Below are 22852 nucleotides of genomic sequence, written 5' to 3'. Positions count from 1 at the left end.
CTTTCTACTACAAGTATCCATTAGGTTGTATCTAAAAACCTGACAATCTTCAAAACATGACAATTTGTCGAAAATTGCATTTTTTTCCTAACTATACAAACCTGAGGTCCTTTAAACAATAGGAAGTAGCTAAGCGGCAGCTGGAACGGTCGTAAGCTTCGAACAAGGGGAGAACGGTAGTTAACTGCTTGTCCGACAGTCGCGCGCCGCGCGACTGGGGGAGGGAAACAAAAATCAACTTTTGCTTTTGGCCCATGCAAAATACGCAGAGTGAGGGGTGGCATGAGGAGGGACTATATGTAAAGGACCTCAGGTTTGTATAGTTAGGAAAAATGCAATTTTCGACAAATTGTCATTTGTTCCGATACGTAATACAAACCATCGGTCCTTTAACAATAGGAAGACTCACTTCTTGGTGGGAGGAATCTGAGTCTTTTGATGAACAGACTGGTGTTCGTCCATCCCTGGAATGCCTCCCTGGTCGTAAGAGCGAGGGAGGGATCCAATTGATCGGGGTGTGCACCGCAGGATCAATGGTCAGACCTCTGGGCCGAGTACTAAGAGAGAGGCAAGCGTATCTCTTCGTACCAGCAAGCAAGAACTTGTTCCTGTTTGCAAGAGGCAACATAAAGTATGGGTTGTCTCAAGCTGGCATCCACTTCCTCCCCCTTGTTGGAGGAAGTGGTGGATATACGCTCCTATCCCTAGTGAAAGGGATAGGATGGGGCTCTGTTGAGTAGCTCACCTGCATCTTGTCCTTATCCAGCAGGGTGACGACCGTGTCCCTCTAACCACAGGTAGAGGGAAGAAAAAGATGGGAAGAGGAGCCAGTCACACTCTCATTCACCATCCATTCTTACGGTCACACCAGGACTCGATGCTGTTCAGACCTGCGAGGGTCTGGGTTCGCTACACAACGTGTTGAGCAGCCACCACGGGTCCCAAGGAAAGATCCAAGGACCTGTGGGCAATATCCCGAAGGTAGAAGGAAGGGCATGTGGTCTGGTTGGACCAGACCCCTGCCTTCAGTACCTGCGCCAAGGAGAAGTTTCTTGTGGACAAGGCAGCATCTCCTTCGCATCGAAGGCGGTGAGTCCATTAGGGAGGGGATTGTGAACGACTCGAACCAATCGTCAGGGACCGAAGGGTTCTGAGTCTTCGCTACGAAATTCGGTACGAAATCGAGCGTCACGGATCCCCATCCCTGGGTGCCTGACTTCGCAGGAGAAGTCATGCAGTTCCTCAGAGGAAAAGAAGGAAATAGTCGCATGACCTATCCCTCTTCTCTACTTCGGTGATGTCCAGTACCCAACTGGTCTGTCCGTTAGCAACGAAGTCTCTCGCATCCTCCTATCCCCATGCAGCGAAGTTCTCGGTAGTGGATAGGACACCGACACTCCATGGTGGGTGTCAATGGTATGGGTACTGTGACAAGCTATTAAAACGAAGTATTGGTTGCTGTGTAACAACCGAACTAAGTCAACAGCGTAATTCGTAACTGACTCGGGCGCTCTGACAGCTGCCGACCGACTGCGTTCGGTTAGGAGGCAAGTTGTCAAAGCATCCGAGTAAGTCACGTGACCTTCGCCTTTAAAGGGTTATGCCGAGAGACCAAACCAATGATGTATTTGTTTGTCACCATTGCCGGACAGCGAGGTGATGATTCTCTTAAGGCATGTACCCAACAGGCGAAAGTCAATTGCCTTCTAGAGACCTAGGTCCTGAAGGTAAAACATCTCATGTTTGTTGAATCTCAGCTAAGGAGAAACAACACTATGTACCGTTGAAGACGAAGGTAGATATTGAATGCAACCTACGTCTTCACATATGAATCGAGAGAAGGATCTCAAGATTCATAACCTGTGCTTACAAATGACTGAAAACAAAAAAAACTACCCGCTATTCATTGCTGTCCGGTGAGAAGTCGTAGTTGCAATGAAAGCGGGGCGTTCTTCGGTAATGAAAACACAGGTGAAAGCCGCCTGAAGAACTGCTTCTCATGGGCTGAACATTTGGGAGGTAGAGCTGTCAGGTCGGAGAGTAGGCGATGTCTTCTGACACATCTTGTAATTCGGGTTGAACAATGAACAATTGTACACCTACGAATACGAGATATTTTGAAGACAAACTCAGATGTCTGCAAAATCATTCGCATTATCGCAGTGCGATGCAGCGGGAGACTTGTACAGACTTCTGTTACCGTGCGGTAAACAGAAAGATGCAAGAGTCCAAGAGATATCTCTGTTGAAAATTCTCGCAATGTCGAAGGCGATGGAATCTAGCGTCACCGCAGTAGATGGTCCTTCATTATGCGAGAATCCCCGTTAATCAGAGACCTAAGTCCATGATTGTTAGGCAGAGATACGGTTCGGTAGTCAATCAAGCAGGGGAGAGAGAGACATACATGACCGTGAATCTCGGAGGCCCAGCTGATACTGAGCTGCTTATATCAGGCAGTTCAATACGCAGTGGTTGAGCCTGCTAACTCGTCATCCTGAGTTGCCAGGTAATCCATTATTCCACGAAGGAATGCGTTCGGCTAGAACTACCGAGCATAAAAGATATGCTCGGGCAATTATATTTAGGCGAACGAATTTCGGTAAATATAAAAGTTGAAATGGTGTTGTCGTGACAAAACCATAAGTATATAAAATTGAAACTGAAAACTCCTGGGAGGTTGCAGGCAACCCCGAGTTGCAGTTCAATTAATAATACTTCTCGTCTAAGTCGCAATCCGTAAAGAACTAGGATATGCGCCTACCCCAATCGGACAATTCAACTGCTTAGCAGAATCAGGTCGCGAGGTTAATATACGTAGTATATTTGTAGGATTCTGAACAACGATCTCCATCCTAAATTCTTTCCTTCAAGAAAACAAAATAAGGATTGGAGATCGACCACCTTCGTTCTCTATCAAAGAGAGTGAGGGAGAAGTCTTCCTCGAAGGAAAGCTTCAATGGTGAACAGAATACTAAGACGATAGTTCAAGCCAAACTGGATATTCCCGTCCGATCTCCTCTATTCCAGGTTGGTCGCCTACTGTGAGATAGTTTCTTTCAGCAGCAGTCTTCTTCACAATGCTAGAAATTCCAGGAATTCGAGCATAGGCGAGGTTCCCGATTATCGTGTAACATATCGGGGATTCTCGTCTCGCTCACTTTGGACCGTGGTCTCGCGTAAGTGTTTGAAGATCGTAAAAACTCGAACACTCTGAATGCGCTAGAAATTCCGTAGAATTCTAAGCAGTCTGCGAAACCCCCACCGAATTCGTCAAACGATATCGGCTGGTGGTCCTCTCGATTCCCGTAGAAATCGAGAATGGAGCAGGATTCCTCCTCAACGACCGGGGCTTACGTCAGGTAGGACCCGAAGGTCCCCCCGGTAGCGCAGTCCCGAACGTGGGATCCTACAAAGAAATCTCTGTAGGATCCTTCCCCCTTTCCCTCGTAGCCGTAAGGAGAGAGGGAATGGGGAAGGAATTGGATACTCGCTCGCCTTCCCAGTGGAACTAGCAGTTGGAGAAGAGTAGGAGCAGCCATCGCCTTGCGGCGATGGCCTCTCAGAGTCTGGGAAAACGTATCGTCAGGAGAAAACGTTTTCCCGCGGAGGGTTACGAACTCTCACTGTAGGTAAGGGTCTGCGCCACTGTGAACGTCGTCTGGGTGGGGCTGATCGACACCTGACAGGAGAGAGCCGATACCGTCCTCCGACTCATTCCAGTCCTCGTCGAGGTCGAAACCTCTCAGGAGGACCGAAGGAGTATTTAAATACGGTGTCCGAAGACACGTAGAAAACGCCGCTGTCGCAGTAGAGGAGGTGGAAGTAGCTTGATCGATCGGCCAGAACTGAGAGAGCCTTCTTGTCCGGAGACGAGACACTGGTTCGAGACAGAATCGGCAAGCTCCGATCGCGGCAGACCCACCGTACCGGTTTGGTTTGGGTTCCCTTCCCTCCGGGGCCCTCCCCAAAACGACTCGAGCAGAGACGTGGGCTCTGCTGGTGGGAGCGGCAATCCTTCCGCAGGGTCATTATGCTGACGAATCAGCTTTAATGACTTCTGCAAATTCCTCTGTATCTCGGGAGTAACCGCGTCTTGCGGAGTAGGACCGTCCAGTCCCTCCAACAAGAACAGATCCCTAGATACTCCTCCTTCAGAAGGAGGAAGAGCGGCAGACCCCTGACGGTCGCCTCCAGCTAATTGCGCGTATGTCCTGGTCGGTCCTAGAACCGTGCCTGGTCCATACGGCGTCATAGCGGGGTCGCGAGCGGCGCACCTCTCGCGATCACTCATAGGTACCTCGCTCCTCCCGGCGTAGCCCGAGGAGGTTGAAGGTTACAGGAGAGGCAGACCTGACGCTCCCCCCTAGCTCGCTGGCAGGACCAGCGTGCTTGGAGGGCTGCTGCTGATCGTCAACCCGCCGCGGTGGCGATCGAGCAGCATGCCTAGCCTTGCCGCTCGCCTGAGGCGAGAGGCTTGGCTGAGAACGTCGACGCTGATCTCTAGCGTCAGGCGAGCTGTTGCTGGTTACCGTCTCCGCCGTCCCGGGTCCCGATGGAGCGGCGTCAGGTGACCTGCTAGGCTCGCTGTCACGGTGAGACCGGCGAGCGTCCTCTCGGCGCGTCGAGCCGCTGGTACCAGCCGTGGCTGGTACCGACGGCCGCGGGGACCCCTTCCTCGCCTCAACAGTTATGGGAGAGGCAGACCTGACGCTCCCCCCTCGCTTGCTGGCAGGACCAGCGTGCATGTGGAGGGCTGCTGCTGATCGTCAAAACCCAGCGGTGGGAACGTCGAGCAGCAGGCTAGCCTTACCGCTCGCCTGGGGCGATTGGCTCGGCTGAGAACGTCTGAGACCGATCTCTAGCGTCAGGCGAGCTGCCGCTGGTCACCGTCTCCGCCCGGTCCCATCGGGAGCGGCGGACGGGTGACCTGCTAGGCTCTGTGTCGCGTCGAGACCGGCCAGCGTCCTCTCGGCGCGTCGAGTCGCTGGTACCAGCCGTGGCTGGTACCGGCGGCCGCGGGGACTCCTTCCTCGCCTCAACCCGTGGCTGATCAGCGACCGTCACGTTAGCCCGAGCAGCCAGTTGATCGCTGCGAGAGCGTCCACTGGCCTGGCGAGAGTCGTGTGCACGACTCTCGCCAGTCTTCTGCTCCGCGCCGCTGTCTTGACGGCGAGCGAGCTCGGGCGTCAAAACTTTGGCTGGACGGTCTTCTTGGAAGAGCGTCCACTCGGTGCTTCTCGCGAACGAGAAGCGCCGAGACGGAACCTGGTTTAGCGGCAGACCCGCTAGCACCAGGTGAGGACGCACCAGCCGAGGCTGGTGCCCTCTGGTCCCCGTCGACTTCTTCTTTGCAGAAGAAGCGACGGGCCCCGTTCCCGAAGGAACAGGAGGACCAGCAGAAGAGCTCCCCAGCTCGCCTGAGCGAGCCGGGCCCTTAGAAGATCCCGAAGGAGGTTCTTCTTAGGGGGAAGGAGGCAACCTTCTTCTTCTTCGGCTGTTTGGCCTTAGAAGTCGAAGGGGAAGGTCTTCTTCGCCAGGCTCCGCAGGACAGACGTCAGGTCTTCCATCCAGGAGGGAGCCGGGGCAGTTGCCGAAGCAACAGGGCCCGACTGCACCTGTCCGAAAAGACCTGAGACTGTGACAGCATCACCAACAGCAGGAACAACAGGAACAGGTCCAGGAACCGCAGGAACATCTGAAAGTGAATGAGCAGCAGGCACCTGATCTGAAAGGGAATGAGCGGCTGGGACAGCAACAGGTACGGCAGGCACGGCAGGTACCACAGGAGAGACAGGCGTCCTGTCGGCAGCTTAACCGTCATCCTCAGGCCACTGGGTCCGGACAGGGTCCAGGGGGGTACTCTTTGAGCAGCGGCAGTCCGGGGTCGGCAATACAAAGAACCCAGGTGGCGGTGGCACCGTCCTGATTGGCACGGCAGGAATTGGTTCTGGATTGCAGCCGTGTGTTACCGACATGACATGTGGTGTGTACACCAGGTGCGGTGACATCTCATATGCTGGTGTCGAGATTTGGTTGTTGTAGTGGTTACCGTATCATGAGTGACCACTGCCGACCCCGCCAACGCTGAATCAACCCCTGCAGTCCCAGCGACTCTCACACCTGTCCCAGGTCGTCCTCGCTGATGGCAAACCTGCGGAAGCAACAGTCGGGTTAATTAGAGGGGCTTCCTCTCCGCGCCTGGGTGGGGGGAGAGAACCCCACCAGAGCGGACGGACAAGACCCCGAGTACAACTGGACGTCCGTTACCAAAGGAGTCACTGGACTTCCGATGACTTCTTGTGTCCTCGTACAGCACCCACTGCGCCTCTGACGAATGCATACACGTTACACAGGGCTCGTTGCGGGGCACTCTCGCCCCCGACAACGAGTACAACCTCGTGAGGATCTACATCTACATTCACGTCTCCCACGGATGTAGCACCTGCGGTAACATAGATAGATTAGTAAGAGGGGTTCCCTCACGCACGGGGGGGGGAAGACATGCCCCACCCCGAACGCAAGGAAGCCCCCACATACAAAATACAATGAAGAAGCTGAGCGGGGGGCAGGAAGGAAGACGAAGAATCGGCTACCAACTTCCTGGCAGACCTTCGCTTCCCCCACCCCCGCACAGCAGTGAAAAGTAATATGAAATGCAACAGAATACTGCCCTTGCGATTCACTTCATAGAACTTAAAGGAGAAAAGATCAATTCCCGGGTAAGAACGGAAACTTGATCCAATAATATGATGCTATCATAAAATATATGAAAATGAAACAGAATACTGCACTTGCGATTCATTTCACATAAAAAATCGTAAGGATCAATTCCCGTAAGAACGAAAATTGATCCAGATTAATTCATGCAACCAATAAATGAAAATGAAAAGAATATTGCAATTGCGAATCCACTTTCATTGCATTCTATATACAAAATTAAAAGTTCGTGCCGAGCGCACTCACCACTCTCGTAACGAACGCACAGGGCAAAAATATAATGAAAAAAGTACTTACATTTTTCAATTACACCCTTTCGCCCAAATACATGACTCGGCGCGAGCGCGCCCGGCCCTCGGCACCGAGACATAATTCAAGGTTCATAATTAAGTAATGAAAATGAAAACAGTGTACTTACAGTTTCATTTTCAAGTCAAACAAACCATTATAGAAACACAATATAAACAAGCATACGACGATGAAGCGGGCAGAGAGCGATGACGAACACGTCCTTCACACCCGCGGCCGAAAGCAAAAGTGATTTGTTTACCTCCCAGTCGCGCGGCGCGCGACTGTCGGACAAGCAGTTAACTACCGTTTTCTTCCCTTGTTCGAAGCTTACGACCGTTCCAGCTGCCGCTTAGCTACTTCCTATTGTTAAAGGACCGATGGTTTGTATTACGTATCGAACAACTTGATTTTGTGAGTATGTTGTATACAATAAAAGACATATTAGATAATTCTACAATTGTACATTAAAGGTATATGTAACTGTAAAGGAGAAGGCTAGGAGGCTCTTCTGAGAGCCCATGACCATGTAATAAGAAGAGAGGAAGAGGAACCAATCAGAGAGCTAAGAAAATGCCAGTGATGAGGAGGAGTGTGGGGTGTCTACAGATCAGATGGATGGATGTGTGAGGAGGGATATGGGTGAGGTGGGACTGGGGGAAGTTACTGTTGAAGAGTTTTTTCTATTATACTGTAGCCTGAATACTTTGTTTAAATGAAAATACAGCATCCTATTTATATGGAACTACTGATTACAGTCTGTTTCCTTAAGATTTTCCTTATACGTAATCCCTTTTCTTGTAGTTTGTTTGGTGAAAAAAAGCTGCAAAATACTTTGGGAAGACAGGCAACCTTAATAATACAAGAAATGGGAAAAACTAAGTTAAGTTTGAAATTGTTGTGGAAGTGGGCTAAGGATGGCAATTCACAGGTTGAAGCATGGCAGTATGTACATATACAGTGGCACCTTAATGTAATGGACCTCAACTGCAGCTGTCCTGATTTGAAAACATCCTCTGAGCAGGATTTTTATCAAGGCAGAATAGAGAGTTACTCATGAAGTTTTTTCTGTGCCAATATGAAGAAAAATTTTCCTTGCGTTTAAGAAAAAAAAGCAATAATACGACTGGTTTTCATAGATTTTATGGTAAAAGAAAAAAGCTGTTTTGTTTAGTTAAATCCACACTTCATATATTAAAAAGAAAAACTTTTGACTAACTCCCATGACTCTACAAACTTGCTTTGGTGGTATACTGTTAAACTAATTTACAATAAGATAAAATATAAGGACTGTTTATATTATTAGTGAAACAACTAGCTATCATAACTGATTTCTAACAGGATGCTTTATGTGAAAATATAAAGTACTGTATACTGTAAGTATGACGGCATGTTCAAACAGCAATTATGACTCATAAAAAAGACTATACGAGTCGAAATATATACAATATACAAAATCAATGTTTTGGACAACACTCACTTTCTCCAGCCATCAGTGCAGTTCTGCTGTCTACAAAGGAATGCTGGTTCATCAGAATGGTCGCCACATCATTATCTAAATCACAATACCACTGCTTTGGAAATACACTTGCCGTTTCTTGCAAGAAAAAACTTCGGTCTCCTCATTACACTTTCTCCTGACTGAAATATTGAATAAAACAAATATAAAAGTAAAAAAAATAAAGGAAAAAAGTAAAAGTCATGTAAGTAATGTCATATTAAAAAGAATTTTCTCAACAGTGTTCAATATTAGAAACACACCACAAAGATGAAGTTAAGACACTTACCACATTCGTCTCCTTCATCAGAACCATCTGAGCAATCTTTATCACCATCACATTTCCAAGCAATGTTGATGCACTTGCCTGTTGACTTACACTTGAATTCTAACAATGTACACTCTAGATGACAATCCTTTTCATCCGATCTGTATAAAGAGCCAAAAAAACATTCTAATTTTTATCCGATCTGTATAAGAAGCCAAAAAACTTTCTAAATTCTACTAAGTGCACAATATAAATAATGAAGTTACAGATGAGCGTATTAACGTAGATGAAAGGACAATATCCACACAATACTAATGCTTTACAAAAATTATCCAGTGAATAAAGACTAGAATTCACAATAAAAAGGCTCAAGCTTTACCTGGACACTTTTAAACTATATTTTCATGTTCCTTCATGAATACCAGTAATTTTCTACTAAGGTGGTCCAAAAACTAAACTAGATGTGTTGCCAAGGGTTTGACATCAATATGACCTAACAGACACAAATAACACTTTGTGTGGTAGGAAAATGTCATAAAAGTAAACTAGATATATTGCAAATGGTTTAAAATCAATATGCCCTAACAGAAGAAAACAAATGTAGTTTTGAATGGCAGAAAAATTCCTAAAATTTTATTTTACTGGCATTTACAATGGTAGAGCATTATCATTTACAGAAAATATAATTTATAAAATGTTACAATAACACTTGGAAGTGATCTATATACTGTCAATTTAAACAAAAGGTAGTACTCTAAAACTGAGAAAATCACAAAGATCCTGAATTAAAACCAATCTTCCCAGTAACTCAAATGACCTACGCTTTTAATAAAAGTTCCTGTGTATAATGGGGGTGAATTAACAATTTTCTATAAACAAAATACTATACCATCAGGACAATCATTCTGTCCATCGCAGAGCTGTGTAGCAGCAGCACAACCATTACCATCCTCACACTGGAACTGTCCTGCACGACATTTTCGCGGGGACAAATGTCACCGGTGGCTCATCAGTCCCATCAGCGCAGTCTTTTTCACCATCACATCTGAAATTTTACATAGAAAAGGTTAACTTATCATAGAATATACCTCCCTGTAAGGGGGTAATGCCTAATATGTGCCCTGACTGGTGCAATGTAGATAACACAACAGCGCTTTTTGAGCATCAAGTTAACAGTACTTACTCGAGTTACAGCACCGCAAGCACTGTTAAAGTACCGTTAACAGCGAAAAAAAAAACTGACTTATAACAGAAAAAACAATAAAAGCGCAGCACTGGAACACGTCAGTCCCGCCATAAGTCATGGACGCACTATACCTATATTTTAAATCTTCAAATTATAATAATTCAAGTACTTTGCTATACAATCTTAAAAGCTTGCTAGAGTATCTATTGATGATATTTAACAATTTTAAAAGATCACTGCACTTACCTCCAATATTTTGGAATACATTTGTCATCAGCACCTGCACAGCGGAATTGGCCTTTTGTACAATTTGCAATACAAGTTTTGTTATTTTTTTCTAAGTAAAAACTGATCTGGGCAGGCACAGCTATATCCAACTGTTCCATTTTCTCTAGGAGATAACAAACACAAATGGGAGCAACCTCCATTGTTATCACCACATGGATTATCATAAGGTAGCTGACGTAAAGGATGATAAATCTGAATATCATATGGGCGGTGAGTTGTGTTTCGTAGAGCCCTGGAATCCTTCAACCAGTAAATTTGTTTGCTTTCAACACTGCCTTTAGGTTCCAATCAGTCCAGTACATATAATCATCAAATACTGAGATAGCAAAGACATGAGGCACACGTGACCCTCTCATTACTTCATGACGGTTTTTGCCATCCAGATCAGCATAAGCAATGTAATCAAGAGAGCATCAGCCCAATATATTCGATCTGCAAAGTAGTCAAAAGTGAGAGCATTGGGCCATATTACTTTATCTTCAAAGCCAAGAACACGAGAGAAGTTTGAGCCATCCATACCAATACGGCCAATGTAAGTCTGTAAGTGCCAATCTGTGAAGTAAACGTACCCAATACCAGGATGAACTGCTACTGCTCTTGGATCATTTATGCTATCTGCTTTTAATGTTCTGCGATTAGTACCATTCAACTCTGCTACATCTAGTTGTTTGCTATGTCTATCTAGCCAGTAAATTTTTCTTCCTATCCAATCAACTGCAAGACCCTCTAGTCCATGGCTATCATGTTTAATGACTTCCTCTTTCACTCCCATTTATTTTAGCTCGATAGATTGTTTTTGCTGTCACATCAGCAAAATATATCATTTCTTCCTTGTCATCAAAGTCTAGGGCTACAACATTCCAAATCCTGATGCATAGCATGTATGTGGAGCCATCTGTCGTTAGCCTCCTGACAATAATATTTATTTGTGAAGAATACCCAAGGTGGTGTGCTGTCAGTTCTTTTACATGTGTGGCCATCTGGCTCACGTTCATAATATTTTTTCATCACATTTACAATTGTAAGACCCAGGTGTATTGAAGCATTTCTGTGAGCAAACTCCAGCGTTTTCTACACATTCATTTATATCTTCGCAGGCTCTTTTTGTCACGCATTAATCTGCAAAGTAAAACAAAAATTTTACCATTGTAAATTTAACATACATAATGTATATGTAATATGCACCAAACTAATTGTAATGATACACACAATGAGGAGGCCTTTTAGTAATCATGTTTCCTTTTAACCTATCTACTCAGGTTCACTAATTACCTACTCAAGTTATATTCAAGTCCTAAATAATTACCTACTCAAGTTATATTCAAGTCCTAAATAATCATCACAATGTTCTGGAAAGAAGTCAGAACTTTACCTTCATAACACATTAAAATAAAATACCTCCCATCTCCAGCACAAATTACCTAAATTGTACTAAGTTAAAAAAAAATATACAGATAACTAAAGGTAATATGAATAACTAAAATTACTTACTTGTAACCTTGGTTGCAAGCACATTCAAAGCCAATTAATGTATTGATACTTTTATTTGACCACCACATGATGCAGCTCAACCTTTGCACATTCATCCACATTACAATGTAGAGGTTCATCAGAATCAATCGCATGCAGTCGCTAACTTTATTGCATACAATATTCATTTGTATGCACTTTCCATCACCACACTGGAATTCTCCAGGCTGACATTTCTTTTCCGGCTCTGCAAAAAAAAAAAAAGATAGAAAGGTTTAATTCTTCAAGCACAAAATCCTCAGGGAAAACTACATAGTACATTAATAATTACATGAAATTATAAAACATCATTGTGACTTGATGCACATACTACTGTCCAATGGATGAATATATGCCATTAACCCTTTCTATTAATTTTCAAAGCAAACATACAGAACATAATCAGTTCATTCATTGTATGACAGTAAGACACAATTAAGTTTCCTGACAAGTATTCAAAAGCATGAATTTTAAGACATTTTTTCATTACAAACCCATTACAGGCAGTCCCTGGTTATTGCTGGGGGGTTCTGTTCTTGGTGGGGTGCAGTTAAGCGAAAACTGCCATTAACTGAAACTCAGTGTTTTATGGTGGTTATTGCACTGATAAGTGGAATTTGATGCAACAGACAGAGGAGCAGTATCCATCAGTTTTGTGCTTCAGTTTATTGTGTTGTCTGGAACTAAGGCTACAAAACCCTGCTCAAAAAGCCTATACAGGTCCAGCCTATTGAATGCTCTTTAGCCCAGCTGACACCAGCAGTTTTTTTGGAAAGCTCTCTAAGACAATAACTTACAGAACCCAAGGATCAAATCTCATCTCAGTAAGCTGGCACCCTGGAAGGCTGTATCTCAAGGGATGCCATATGAAGAGATGATACAGATAGCTGAGGAGGAGGGCAGTAAAGCTTGCTCATTGCAACTACTGATTATTATTATTAATAGGGCTTGGCTTTTCCAGACCTCTGAGTCTCAAGTAGACTCTTCTCGGGCTGGGCATAGAAAATCTTTGTATAGTGGACCCCCACCTATTCATGGCTTCCAGATACACAATTCACCTTTTCGTGGGTTTTTCTTTGGAACGTATATACATATACTCATTATATTCCAAAGAAATTGCCTATTCGTGGTATTTTTCATAGAGAAATATGACAAAGTATTTTTTGTGATTAAAACTACTAAAATACTCGGGTATAGGCTTTTTGAGCAGGGTTTTTTGTGTTAGAACTATCAAAATAGGCAGTTATTAAGCATTTTTTGAGGGGGTGTCATGTATTCGTGGATTTAGTTATTTGTGGGGGGTTGTGGTACACATCCCCCACGAATACCAGGTTTATAATGAACTGAAACCAAGGAAGGGTTGAGTAAGATAGCTCAAACTGTCAAAAGTAAGAAATAAAAGAACGAAGGGCATCATCCATATTAAGCAAATGAAAGATAGGAATGGTACAGTCATAAAAAGGAAGAAGACATCCTGAAAAGATGGAAAGAGTATTTCGAAGTACTTGCTAAATGAAGAAAATGAAAGACTTGTAAAAGAGGATGGACAAGTAAACATGGGAATGGTAATGGGGATCTCTAGGGATGAAGTGATACAAGCCTTAAAAATAATGATGGAATGAGAAGGCAACAGGACCTAACTTAATCCCAGTTGAAGTTTGGAAAGCCTTAGGAGAGGAAGGGGTAGACATCTTGTATGATCTGATGGTAAAAATGTCTGAACAGAAAAAAGATATCAGAAGAATGGCGGAAAAGCATGTTGATACCTATATTTAAAGGTAAAAGGTGATGTCCAGAATGCAGTAATTATTGGGGTATCAAACTAATGTCTTACATGTTTAAGATTTTGGAAAGATAATAGATGGCAGGCTAAGAGAGGAAGTGAGAAGTAGGGAAAGAAGTTAGGATTTATGGAGGGAAGCAGCACAATAGATGGAATATTTTGCATAAGGCAGCTGAAGGAGAAATTCAGAGAAAAACAAAGAGACCTGCATCTAGCATTCATAGACCTTGAAAAGCCCTATGACAGAGTGCCAGGGCAAGAAATATGGAGATATTTGAGGGAGAAGATGGTGCTAGAAAAGTATGTCAGAATTATTCAGATGTACAAGAATGTATATGAGTGAGAAGCAGTGTTGGAGAGACATGGATTTGAGATAGGAGTTGGATTACACCAGGGGTCAGCACTTAGCCCATTCATCTTCAACATCGTACTGGATGTAATGACCAAAGATGTTAGAGAAGCAGTGCCATGGTGCATATTATATGCAGACGACATTATGTTGTGTTCAGAGAGGAGGGAGGAGTTGGATGGGAGTTTGGAGAGGTGGAGAGTAGCGCTTGAGGAGAGAGGAATGAGAATAAGCAGATCAAAAACAGAATATGTGTGTTCCAGTATTACTGAGGATGGTGGAAATAGCATAAGATTGGATGGGGAAGAAATAAAGAGAGCACAGAGATTCAAGTACTTGGGGTCCATATTACAGGATAGTGGAAGCATGGACCAAGAGGTGAAACATCGAATTCAGGCAGGATGAAATAACTAGAGGTCTGCATCAGGGGTCCTCTGTGACAAGAAGGTTCCTCTGATATTGAAGGGAAAGTTTCATAGAACGGTGGTCATACCAGCAATGTTGTATGGAACTGAAACAGCAAGTATGAGGAAAACAGAGGACAAGAAGATGGATGTAGCAGAAATGAGAATGTTGAGATGGGTGTCAGGAGCAACAAGGGAAGATAGGATTAGGAATGAGTATTCGGAGGATCGACAAAGGTAGATGAAATATAAAAGAAAATACAGGAGGGAAGGCTTCGATGGTATGGACACCTGTTGCGAAGAGAGGAACATCATGTTAAAAGACATATGAGGAAAATGGAAGTGCGGGGTAGAAGGAAGAAGCGAAGCCCAAGAAAGAGATGGTGTGATTGTGTAGGGGAAGATATGTTATGTAAGAGTATTGACGAGAACAATGCACAGGACAGAAATTGATGGAGACATCTCATTCATAACGGCGACCCCATATAAAAATGGGTTAAAGCTGGGAAGGAGGAGAAGAAACTATAATGTTATATAAACAGAGAGGATAAAGTCATAAAGCAAAAAATCCAGTACAATTACAATTGACAAAGTCATCATGTAATTACTGCCTTTCCTGGTGTTGAAGATGTACTCCAATTTTGATTAGCAAAATTTTAAAAACTAACATAAAAGTAGACTTACCCCATTACCATTTATCATTGACTTTTGTTTTGTTTGGTGAACTGGTGGTTGGATGAAAACTATGAGGTGGGAGGCCAGAAATAATAAAGATTTGTGGAAGTGAAATCACAGGCAAAACATAAGTGATTACATTTCACACAGGCCAACTGCATCTATGGTAGTGATAATAATAATATGATGAAGAGTTCTCCATAAAGAAGTAGACAACTGGCCTGGTATCGCAAACTAACTGTTTAGAAGAAGAGGTCTATGAAAACTGATAACCTGCAAAAAGTTTTGCAGACACAAAAAAAGTGATGTACACACTGATGGAAACCTAAAACATGAAGTGGTAACAAGCACTGTGGGCTACCACACTTATTCTGTTTTCAAGGCAGTGTGTTTGAACATGTGAAGATCACCAATGTGGGCTGCATATAAATTCTGGGTTTGCAATGGAAATAGAGTTACATAAAATAAAACATGAAATAAAAAATATCAGCAAAACAAGATTAAGTGAAATAAATATCAGCAAGATAAATGAAGAAAATTCATAAAAAAATACCATTGTCTTTATCACATCAAACTTTGCTAACATTATTAGGTACACAATCAGGAGACAACAAAATAACAGTGGCTTCTCCAGTATTACTTACCACATCCAACTTCATCAGAATTATCACCACAGTCATCCTCCCCATCGCAATGGTATGATTTGCGAATGCATTTTCCACTTTTACAGTTGAACTCATCAGCAGTGCAAAGGCGATACTTCTTATTACACTCCACGCCTTCATCAGACCCATCCCCACAATCGTTGTCAAAATCACACACCCAATCCTTGAAGCAACATTTCAATTAGATTACATGCTGACTATAATATATAAATACAATTTTTCTATAACATCATTCACAATAACAGGGAGATCTGTAACTACACGCACCCACATATAGTACTTTGTTTATCGAACATGTTTCTATACTGACTAACAATAGATTCAACTAAAGGTAGTATCCATTCCTTACAATATGTAAAATAGTACTGTACATAAGGTTCTATTAGAATGTGTTTTTTTCCTGATAGTACACAAACAATGTAATCTGTAAACTAGTCAGCCTTTGTGGATACTACTAGTAAAAAGACCTATTCCTCAAGGTTTCAAATGAAAAATGACACAAACCTTTTATATATTATCCTTATCATCATTATAAAATCAGTTCAAAACTACTGAGTCACAATTAAAGATTCTCAGGGGTTCTCCTGAAGAATTTCTTTAAAACTAAGTAGGTGAAATTTGGAGCAATATTAAGTTATAGAAGTTGGGTAGTAAGTGGGAAAAGACTGACGGGAGCAGATGGAATGTAAAGGCAGAAAGCAATGTAGCTTTTGCTCCCCCCCAAAGGGATGCATACTCCCAAAGTGGGAAATAAGTAATTTTATTTTTTTTTGTCGAAAAATTATTTTTTCCTATATACAAACCTAGGTTGTCTAACAAAAGGATATCCGCGGGAACGCGCCGCCGCTACCGCATACAAAGAGTTCAAACTTGAATCGCTGTACCTGGGTCTGGGGTAAACTGCGCGGGGTGAGCCCGGGCCAGCTTGGGTAGGTCATTGTGATACCATTCTTTGAGCCGTTAGAATACTTAGTCTAAACAGACCACACTCTTCAAAAGGGGGGCCATAACTCAAAGAGGGGTGGATGAGGAGGGCCATTAATCTGTTAGACAACCTAGGTTTGTATATAGGAAAAATAATTTTTCGACAAAATTACTTTTGTTCCCGAACTAAGAAGTACAAAACCGTCCGGCGGTTGTCCTAACAAAAGGAGACTCGAAACTGAGGATTGGGAAGGTGAGTGACCTGAATGTACCCTTTGAAGAGCCGCCAATAACTTCACACGACCCTGATGTTAACCCAGACCCCCCTACTCCTCATGACACTTTACACGGTAAGGATTCAATAGGGGAGAAACACCCAAGGGGCTCCGGCTGTTGTCCTAAACACCTATGGTACTAATACACTCAGAGAGCTGGGGGTTCATCTCAGAGAGCTGTTCCTGAAGGATTCTTAGCCATCATTTCTACTTCTCCAGGTAAGTCAGTAGTGGCCAAGTCGTGTCATGGACAGTACAGTCATACGTAGGATATTACCAGGAAAACTCACTCATACCCCTTCCATTCGGCCAGACTTAGGCGGGAATTGCTGGGAGTGTGTGTGTGTATTTCCAAATTGAGGTACGCAGTGCGGGTGACCAACGCCTAGAGGATCTCTTGGGCTGCGACAATGGGGCCCAGAGAGAACACTTCTAGAGAGATTTGAACGTAACTTCTCGTAGGTAGAAGGAGGTGAAGGTGGTTTGACTCTTCCAGGTGCCTGCTCTCAATACCTGACCCACTGAGAGGTTCTTCCTGAAGAGCATAGAGGAGCCTATGCCCCTAACTTCGTGAGCCCTCACCTTTGGCATTGGTACTTCCTTGTTTTCGTAGGCCCCCCGGGGTTACTTTTATAACCTGTCTGATCCCGAAGGAGATGGTATTCTTAGCCACCTCTTTCGGATGCTTGCCCGTGGCCACGAACAGCCGTTTGATAGCCGGTCTGACTGTCTCGTCCTCTTGAGGTAGGCTTTTCATGGCTCTGACCGGGCATAGAATCAGTTCCTCTTTGTCAAAGCCGGTAAAATCCCCCAAGGAAGGAATGGTAAAAGAGGAAAACATCTCCTCTGGCTTGTATGGGTCTTGAGTCTTGGCTACAAAGCCAGGGACAAACGAGAACCCCATCTCCCTCCAACCCTGGTGTGTGACACTTCGTAGGACAGCGCGTGTAGTTCGCTGACCCTCTTCGAAGATGCCAGGGCTAAGAGGAAAAGGGTCTTCAAGGTGAGGTTCTTCAAGGAAGCTGAATGTAAGGGCTCATAGGGAGGACCTCTCAAGGATTCCAGGACTAAGGCTACATCCCAGTGGGGAGTCCGTAGCTCTCTCGGGGGACAGGTCTTCCTAAAGTGCTTGAAGAGCAACAAAATTTCTGGAGATGCAGCGAGGTCCAGCCTTTCAACGCGAATACTTGATTTAAGGCCGCTCTATAACCCTCCACTGCCGATATGGATAGTCGTTTATCCTTCCTGAGGTGGTGGAAAAAACTCGCTAGTTGAGGGATGGTGGCCTCGTCTGGGGCAATGCCTTTATCTTGACACCAATCTTGAAACCGTCGCCACTTTCCCTGGTACAATCTGCCTGAGGAAGGTTTCACAGGATTGGCCATGGCCTCAGCTAACTGCCTGGAAAAACCTCTATCGCGGAGGATTTTGATGACAGTCTGAACCCGTGTAAGCGGAGGGCCGACGGATGTGGGTGAGGCATCCTTGTTGTTGGGTTGGGCGAGGAGATCTATTCTGTCTGGTAGGCTTACCGGGTCCTCTAACTGAAGATCCAGCACTTCTGGGAACCAGGGGCTTCCGGCCACCAAGGAGCTACTAAGGTTACTCGCAGGTCTGCGAGTAGCGAATCTTCTGAAGGATCTTCTGGAGGAGGGGGAAAGGCGGAAAGGCGTAAGCGTCCAGGTTCTTCCAATCTTGCAGGAGGGCATCCTCCCCCGCTGCCTGCGGGTCTGGGAGTGGGGAGAAGAACACTGGCAGTTTCCTGTTCCAAGCGGTGGACAAAGAGGTCGATCGATGGAGAGCCCCACCTCTTTATCAGGGCCATTCTGCTTACTTCTTGATGGAGGGACCACTCTGTGTTGATTATCTGTCCCCTCACCTGCCTCAAGATGCGTCCGCCCAAACATTTTTCTTGCCTGGAATATATCTTGCCTTGAGGGTGATGTCCATTTCCTCTGCTAACTCCTGGATTTGTACTGCCAGGTGACAGAGATCCAGTGAGACTGTGCCCCCCTGTTTGTTTAGATATGGCCACCACCGTGGAGTTGTCTGACATTAGGCCCAACCGTTTTCCCTTGGAGTTGAGACAGGAAGTGCTGAAGGGAGAGGAAGACTGCCTTCAATTCCAAGACATTGATGTGAGCTGCTTTCTCTTCTTCCGACCACAGGCCGCTCACTTCTTCCTCCGTCAGGTGCGCCCCCCACCCTTCTTTTGATGCATCCGTGAAGAGAAGAATCTCTGGGGTTCTCGGACTGAGAGAGATGCCCCTGGAGGTGGAAGGCCCCATCCACCACTCCAGGGACTTCCCTTACTTCTTGGGAAGAGAAGAATTTTGCTTTTTGTTGGGGTGGTCCCCTTCCTGAGGAGACCATTGTTTCTTGAACAGCCACTGAAGCGGCCTCATACGCCTTCTGCTGTGAGGCACTAGTCTCTCTATTGAGGCCATGTGTCCTAAGATGGACTGGCAGAGTTTTTTGCCGTGGGAGGGCTGGCCCCAAAGCTCTCCGCACTTGAGATACTAGGCCGGAGACCCTGTTCTCCGAGGGGAAGGCCTTCATGAGGATGAATCTAGTGTCATTCCGAGGTACACCATCTTTGGTCTGGGAGTGAAATCCGACTTGTCGACATTCACCACCACTCCCAGTTCCTGAACGAATGACAAAACTAGCTGAAGGTGCTCCGCACACTGCGCAGCCGTCTCGGCTAAGATGAGCCAATCGTCCAGGTAGCGGAGGAGACGGATGCCTCTTGCGTGTGCCCAAACTGACACTATCTTGAAGACCCTGGTGAACACCTGTGGGGCTGTGGCGAGGCCGAAGCACAGGCAGGTGAACTGCAGAGTCTTTCCCTTGCTGACAATCCTGAGGAATTTTCTGGAGGAGGGGTGCACAGGGACTTGGAAGTAGGCATCTTGAAGGTCTATTGAGGCCATGAAGTCTCCCTCCCTGACACAAGCTCGAACGGAGTCTGCCGTTTCCATCCGAAACTTTGTCAGAGAAAGGAACTTGTTAGAGGGGTGAAAAGGTCTATGACCGGCCTCCAACCCCCTGTTGCCCTTTTCCTACCAGGAAGAGTCTGGAGTAGAACCCTGGACCTGGATCCTGAACCTCTTCCAACGCCCCTTTCTGAAATAGCTTGGATATTTCCTCCTCCAGGGCCCGTCCGCGGTCCGAGTCCGGTCGATAGGAAGGGACTTGGATGGGGTAGGGGATAGAGTGGGTGTAGACTGGAAGGGAAGACGGTAGCCTGACTTGATAACCTGCGGGTCCAATCTTTCCGCTCCTGCTTGCTGCCACGCTTGCCAATTGGCAGCCAAGCAACCCCCTACCTTCCGCTGACGGGCAGGATCTGGCCTAGAATTTCTTGCGGGGACCTCCCTCTCTTCTGTTGCCCTTCTGCTTCTGCTCCTTTGATGGAAAGGGACGAGTCTTCTCCCTATGGAACTTGTCCTTCGACACAGAGTAAGGTTCCTTCTCCTCTCGCCTAACGCACGGGAAAAGCCGGTCTCTGCGCTTCTCTTACCTGTTGGCTAATCTGTGTGCTGGCCGTGGTCTATGGCCCTGGGGGTTGCGGAATTGGAGAGAGCCCTAGATTGGAGAGATCGCTCCTTCTTCTCCGCTGCCTTGCGAACTTCTTCCGCAGGAATAAGTTCTTTCTGGAACAGCGGGTTTTCCGTAAGTCCGGGAGGAGGTCTCTCACCACTGGCGATTTGGCCTCCTTGAAGGCATTCTCTCTCCTTTTCACCTCCATATTAGCCCACAGGACCGCTAAGTTGTCTGCTTGGTGCGAGAGTGTCTTGATCCCACACTGCATGAACGAAGACAAGTTCTGCTGCTGCTGAGGCTGGAGCGCGGGTAAGAACTGCGGAAGTGCTGCCAGTAGACGTTCCATCCACGAATTCGTAGCGAGGGCCAAGGGAAGAGCTAGAGCGCGAATGAGTCCTTCGGTTTCTGAGGGAGAGAGCAAGAGGTGCTTTTTCTGAAGGGCGTCCAGACTGACATCTAAGAGATCTGCAAGGTCCCTGGAATATGCAGACTCCCTTAGTTGTCACCTGTTGGCCTATAATACCTGCTGGCCCCCTGAGCAGGGATAGGAAGCCACCTCTGTTTCTCAGATACCCTAGTTGGTGAAGTCGTGGGCTTCTCGGGACGCTCTAGCCATGGCTAGCCTAACCTGGTTGCCTCCAGGGGAGGCTGACCGAGGGGGGGCTGTGAATTCTTCAGGTTGAGCACCTTATGCACCTCTGACTGAAACTCCTGGTTCAGTTCCTCAGTTTCTGTTAGGCCATTGGCGCTTCTAATCAACGACAGAATCTGGTTGAATGATAAGGGCTCGGGCTCCGCAGGTGAGCTAGTCTGACTGCCGTCCGAATCGGGGTCAGAATCGGGCTCCCCCTCGGAGCATGAATCGGGCTCGGAATCAGAGTTAGAACTGTCACCCAAATCTGGAAACAGTTCCTCTGACTTCTTTTCCAAAAGGAACTTCTTCCTGGCTTCTTCCATCCTACGGGCAGACTCCTCTAGACTGGTGTTCTTCTTCTCCACTTGCTGGGAAAAAAAACCTCCTTTTTGGAGCTTAAGTAGTCCTCCACCGCCTGTTTGACCAGGTTCGCAATGTCCAGTGCGGGAGTGAGGACCTGGGCCCCCACTGTACCTAGGCTAACTGATGGAGGTGGTGCGGAGGTACTAGGCTCATGCCTAGGCTTAGCTTTTTCGGGCATCAACGCTGGCACTGGTCTCTCAGCGCGACCTAGGCCTTGCGGCATCGAAAGGTCGCCATTGATGCTCCTCCTCCGAGCGTTGTGGCTGGCTGGCTTCTTGCGTCGGGTTGCCGCAACTTCTGGAGGGGAGGGGGCCTCCGGCTCCTGCGAGTTGGGTCCCGTTCCGGGCTCCTTAGCACTGTCCTCAGGATGGGAGGGTGAGGCATCAGGTCCGTCACCGGATCCCTCCTGGGGGCTGGACTGATTGTGCCCGAGAGGAACATGGGGGTTACCTTGGCACCCGGCTGGTCCGTACTGCTATTGGTCACCTAGATAGTTCGGCCTTTAGGCTAGGCGGGAACAAGCTCTCGGTTGCAGACCCTTCTTGTTACGCTTCGAGGCAGGACATGGATCCCAGCCCCTAGGGTAGCTTCTTTCCTCTTACCTGCTTTCCTAGCCCAGACGACGAAGGTTCTTTAGCCTAAGTTTCTTGGGAAGGACACTAGGCTCACTAACTAGGTCCCCCGTTAATAAGGAGGAAGGATTACTAGGACCTAGTGTTCTCCAATTGGGCACTATCCCCCTCACACACGTCCTTAGGCCCCACAGTAGTCGGCCTAGGCCTAGGCTTATCGGCATCAACATTAGCGTCACTGAAAACACTCTCATGCGCCTCATAATAGAGCCTCCACTGATCATTATTCCACTGCGCACAGGTTGAACACGATGCCAATCAGGTGGGAACATTCAAAAACCCCTACAAGCAATACACCACAGATGAGGATCCGAGGGTTGGCCGAAGGCAAAGATGTACCGCAACGCATGCCATCGGAAACACACACACAAATCCTCCCCGAAAAACCCACCATAGATCCGCCTTCCATACTTATTACATGGGAAGTTAGGATGCTAGGTAATACTAAAGGATAAATAAAAGGATAGGAAAAGGGCACTGGGGAAGCACTCAAGCACAGGATGTCAACAGATATATCACGATAAAGAAAGACTACAGTCGGCGGTCATGCGTTGTTTATCTCAAGTCGGGTCAAGGCGGAAGGAGTAGGTGTTGACACGACGGCTACCGCGAAAAGAATGGTATCACAATGACCTACCCAAGCTGGCCCGGGCTCACCCCGCGCAGTTACCCCAGACCCAGGTACAGCGATTCAAGTTTGAACTCTTTGTATGCGGTAGCGGCGGCGCGTTCCCGCGGATATCCTTTTGTTAGACAACCGACGGTTTGTACTTAGTCGGAACAAACAATATAATCTATATTCAGTATAAAAATTTTTTATATCACAATATCATTTACATCACTAAAAG

At 46.1% G+C, this 22852-nt stretch overlaps 1 protein-coding gene across 1 annotated transcript in view; it reads left to right on the top strand.

Annotated features, from left to right (window-relative positions):
- The window catches only part of LOC135212523 (low-density lipoprotein receptor-related protein 2-like), a 569062-nt gene that overhangs the window by 510996 nt on the left and 35214 nt on the right, over nt 1-22852 (top strand). The window lies entirely within an intron of this gene.

Source organism: Macrobrachium nipponense, chromosome 41 (assembly GCF_015104395.2).
Source record: "Macrobrachium nipponense isolate FS-2020 chromosome 41, ASM1510439v2, whole genome shotgun sequence".
NCBI classification, from domain to species: Eukaryota; Metazoa; Arthropoda; class Malacostraca; order Decapoda; family Palaemonidae; genus Macrobrachium; species Macrobrachium nipponense.
Note: the sequence above shows the minus strand (reverse complement) of the source record. Positions and strands in the feature narration are given on the sequence as shown.